Raw genomic sequence first — 5,000 nt, forward strand, 5'->3', positions numbered from 1 at the left:
CCGGCGCAAGGCCATGCGATTCGAAAAGTTATCATGAATCACCAAGAAAACGAGCCGAAACTCGCATTGGTTTTTAATCTAATAAATACATCCCTTCCAGAAGTCGGGATTTTTCGCATGTATTAGCTCTAGAATTACCACAGGTATCCATGTAGTAAAGTACAATCAAATAAACGATAACTGATTTAATGAGCCATTCGCAGTTTCACAGTACAAGTGCTTATACTTAGACATGCATGGCTTAATCTTTGAGACAAGCATATGACTACTGGCAGGATCAACCAGGTAACTACGGTCGTGAAATAGCAAGCAGCTACATTCACTTAAACACACTACAACCTGCAATACGTAACGTGTTGCAGGCGCAGGCGTTCGTATCTACAATCGTCAACGTAAAATCGTAGCCAATTCTTTAGAAATAGCTGCAATTCATACGCTTCAGAGTGTTTGCCCTTCTACCGTTCCTTCTCAGTAACCCAGGATCAGTTGAACAGCATCTGCCAACATCACAAGAGCCACCAATGAGAAAGATATCACTATCTTTAGAGACTACAAACTACTACTTGACTAGCAGTTAGCCCGTGCACACACATAAGTAATGTCCTGCAAGAACAAAATTTGACTTGCATTTCATTGCTTGAGCCAGAGCCGTATTACCGTAAGAACTGAATGACAACTCAACAGTCTTTACAGCAACACAAATAAACTCTGATACCAACGCATAAGAGATTGTGTCACAAAGAAACAATAACAACCAAACTCTAGTCGAGTTCACTCATTTCTCATTGCTTCTCTGTTCTACCCTCTCTACATTATATAGCACGTTTTTCCAGTTTCTGACACTAAAGTGGGGACTTAGGAAAAAAAATCGATTTTTTTTAAAGTTAACCGGAATGTGCCGTAACGCATGCGCGTTTGTTACTGATAGGCCCAGCAACATTCCGAACATATTTTTATGACGGTTAAGCCTCATGGGACCTGAAAATAACAAAATACGGCATAACACATAAACGGCTTGAGAAATTGAAGAAGTGAGAGGGTACGCCACACCACCAAAATTTTTTTTTTAAAAAAAAGACCCACAACCGTATCCAAAGCAGTAGCATTACCCCTAGGCCCCAGCCTAGGCTTTACCTTAACCCTGAACATAGCCCTAGTCCGTAATTCTTGCTGTAATCCATACACTTGTAATCTATACATACAGTTGTAATCGATACAGTTGTAATCCATACACCTTTAATCCTTACACTTTTAATCCATACATCTGTGTCTCCAAATATTAAACCGAGGTGATAAAGATGAATGGTACAGCACGCACGCATCACCTTTTTTAAAAAAAAAGTTCAGGTAAGCACAAGATAACTGGTACTCCACGGTACAAAGCAGTTGGTTAAAAAAAGGACTTGTCACAAAGTGACAAATCTGTCGAACAGAGGCTTAATCTCAGAAGATCGTAGCACAAAGGCTACTCTACTTTTTACAATACCACGTTCTTGTTTAAGTCGTCTGCATAGGATTTATCTCTGGAAATTTTAGATTTTGATAGTTGCAGCACCTCGACGGTTTTTCTCCGACTCAGTGCATTGGGACTTAGGAACGACAGAAGCCGTTCTATTCTTGTTCGCCTAAGATTATCCAGAGGTAATTATCATTGCTTTCTAGCACGGATTCTGACTTAGAGGCGTTCAGTCATAATCCAACAGATGGTAGCTTCGCACCATTGCTTTTTCAAGCAAGTGCAAATGCCAATTGTCTGAATCTGCGGTTCCTCTCGTACTGAGCAGAATTACTATTGCAACAACACTTCATCAGTAGGGTAAAACTAACCTGTCTCACGACGGTCTAAACCCAGCTCACGTTCCCTATTAGTGGGTGAACAATCCAACACTTGGTGAATTCTGCTTCACAATGATAGGAAGAGCCGACATCGAAGGATCAAAAAGCAACGTCGCTATGAACGCTTGGCTGCCACAAGCCAGTTATTACTTAAGACTTCACCGTTTCACACATACGTATCTGATAATACTCTCTTATTAAACATAATGTCATCATTTTACTTATATAATAGTAATAACTTTTGTGAAACATTTAAAAGTAGATGCAGATATTTGTCAGTGGATAGGCCATTTAGTAAGAAGAAAAATTGCCTGTAGAACCTTGGTGCTGGAAAGCCTCGTTCTCATGTTATTAACAGTTTAATGTTTTTGACAATAGAAACCGTCCAGTGTGTTTTGTATAGGACGGTTCTTACATGCATTTTTTGACAATTTTTTCTCAGTAACTACAACGTTTTAACGAAATCATAAAAAGCAAACTTATAAACAAAGGCATTTTAAGAAAAATGGCGGAATATTTTTGTGTGACTTTGGCTAGAACCAGACTTATGACGTCACAAAGTGCACGGTCAAACCTTCATAAATTCTAAAATTTCAAAAAATTTTAACTGCTGACGTCAGCATTTTTATAAAAAACGGACAAGAATTTCATGGTAGCAAATTTGGAGATCTATTACCATGCAAAATTTGGAGGTCAAAGGTCAACCGGAAGTACCTGTTTTGGGGCCTTACTTTTTTTGGTCTTTTTAAAAACAGGTAAATCGCTATAGCTTCTGAAATATTGAAGGTATTTCTTAAATCTTTGGCAGATATGTAAAACACTTCAGGCTAAAACCGGGTAGGAGCACAAATTCCCGATTTGTGGCTCTGCGGGGGGTCCAGAAGCCCTAAAATGTCAAACATTCAAGGCCAAATAAAATGCTGACGTCAGCGTTTTTTTGAAAAAAAATTCGTGTGAACCTTTGTCATGTCAAGATGGTTCATTGTGCCAAATATAAAGCCAATCCGACATGTCGTTCGGGATTTCCGATTTTTCCGATTTTTCCCTAATTTGGTGAAAACGCACGTATTGGCATGTTTAACATGCAATATTGGCCTTGCACAATTATTATTGAACGCAATATTTTACACAAATACTCACCACGTTAACCTCTCAACGCCTGGAGAAAATAATTGCCATTTGACTTTACGTTGCAGAATCATAGCGTTTCCAATTTCTCACAATTGCTGTTTTAACAAGGAAAAAGATGCGTTTTAGCATTTTTCGCGACCCATAACATCGTTTTATGATGTTGTTATCTCGTGGTACTTCATATTCACAGTTTTACATATGTATTCTTCAGGTCTACAAAAAATCTAAAACGTGTTAAAAAAACTAGAACTCAAACGAGGCTGTTCTTGTATCAAAATAAGCCGTTGAATTTCAATTTTCTGCTATTTCACGGAAATTTGACGTGCTGAAGTATTTCTTTTCAACGACATATTTTTGATGTTACAGTTCTTCTTTATTAAAACCGTTCTGTCACTAGGTACACGAAGAATAGATAAAACGAATTAAAAAAACAAGAACTCAAACGAGGCTGTTCTTGTATCAAAATAAGCCGTTGGATTTCAATTTTCTGCTATTTCACGGAAATTTGACGTGCTGAAGTATTTCTTTTCAACGACATATTTTGGATGTTACAGTTCTTCTTTATTAAAACCGTTCTGTCACTAGGCACACAAAGAATAGATAAAACGAGTTAAAAAAACTAGAACTCAAACGAGGCTGTTATTGTATCAAAACCGGCAGTTGAATTTCAATTTTCTGCTATTTTACGGAAATTTGATCTGCTGAAGTATTTCTTCTCAACGACATATTTTGGATGTTACAGTTCCTCTTTATTAAAACCCTTCTATCACTAGGTACACGAAGAACAGATAAAACGAATTAAAAAAACTAGAACTCAAACGAGGCTGTTCTTGTATCAAAATAAGCAGTTGAATTTCAGTTTTCTGCTATTTCACGGAAATTTGACATGCTGAATTATTTCCCGTCAACGACATTTTTTGTATGTTACAGTTCTTCTTTATTAAAACCGTTCCGTCACTAGGTACACGAAGAATAGATAAAACGAATTAAAAAAACAAGAACTCAAACGAGGCTGTTCTTGTATCAAAATAAGCCGCTGAATTTCAATTTTCTGCTATTTCACGGAAATTTGACGTGCTGAAGTTTTTCTTTTCAACGACATATTTTGGATGTTACAGTTCTTCTTTATTAAAACCGTTCTGTCACTAGGTACACGAAGAACAGATAAAACGAATTAAAAAAACTAGAACTCAAACGAGGCTGTTCTTGTATCAAAATAAGCAGTTGAATTTCAGTTTTCTGCTATTTCACGGAAATTTGACATGCTGAATTATTTCCCGTCAACGACATTTTTTGTATGTTACAGTTCTTCTTTATTAAAACCGTTCCGTCACTAGGTACACGAAGAATAGATAAAACGAATTAAAAAAACAAGAACTCAAACGAGGCTGTTCTTGTATCAAAATAAGCCGCTGAATTTCAATTTTCTGCTATTTCACGGAAATTTGACGTGCTGAAGTTTTTCTTTTCAACGACATATTTTGGATGTTACAGTTCTTCTTTATTAAAACCGTTCTGTCACTAGGTACACGAAGAATAGATAAAACGAATTAAAAAAACTAGAACTCAAACTAGGCTGTTATTGTATCAAAACAGGCAGTTAAATTTCAATTTTTCATTATTTTACGCAAATTTGACCTGCTGAAGTATTTCCCGTCAACGACATTTTTTGTATGTTACAGTTCCTCTTTATTAAAAACCTTCTGTCACTAAGTACACGAAGAACAGATAAAACGAATTAAAAAAACTAGAACTCAAACGAGTCTGGTATTGTATTAAAACGGGCAGTTGAATTTCAATTTGCGGTTATTTTACGGAAACTTGACGTGCTGAAGTATTTCTTCTCAACGACATTTTTTGTATGTTACAGTTCTTCTTTATTAAAACCCTTTTATCACTACGTACACGGGGAACAGATAAAAGGTATTAAAGAAACAAGAACTCAAACGAGGCTGTTCTTGTATCAAAATAAGCAGTTGAATTTCAATTTTCCATTAATTTACGGAAATTTGACTGGCTGAAGTATTTTCGTT

At 36.5% G+C, this 5,000-nt stretch overlaps 1 non-coding gene and 1 pseudogene across 1 annotated transcript in view; both read right to left on the minus strand.

Moving 5' to 3' along the window:
- The window catches only part of LOC130659800 (small subunit ribosomal RNA), a 1,802-nt gene extending 1,514 nt beyond the window's left edge, over positions 1 to 288 (minus strand). Inside the window, exon 1 of the ribosomal RNA XR_008987008.1 lies at positions 1 to 288. This exon is cut by the window's left edge and continues 1,514 nt beyond it. This is a non-coding gene — a ribosomal RNA (small subunit ribosomal RNA).
- Positions 289 to 1,416: 1,128 nt separating this feature from the next.
- LOC130620643 (large subunit ribosomal RNA) overlaps positions 1,417 to 5,000 on the minus strand; it is a 7,099-nt pseudogene continuing 3,515 nt past the window's right edge.

The sequence above is a fragment of the Hydractinia symbiolongicarpus genome, chromosome 1 (genome assembly GCF_029227915.1).
Source record: "Hydractinia symbiolongicarpus strain clone_291-10 chromosome 1, HSymV2.1, whole genome shotgun sequence".
Classification (NCBI taxonomy): Eukaryota; Metazoa; Cnidaria; class Hydrozoa; order Anthoathecata; family Hydractiniidae; genus Hydractinia; species Hydractinia symbiolongicarpus.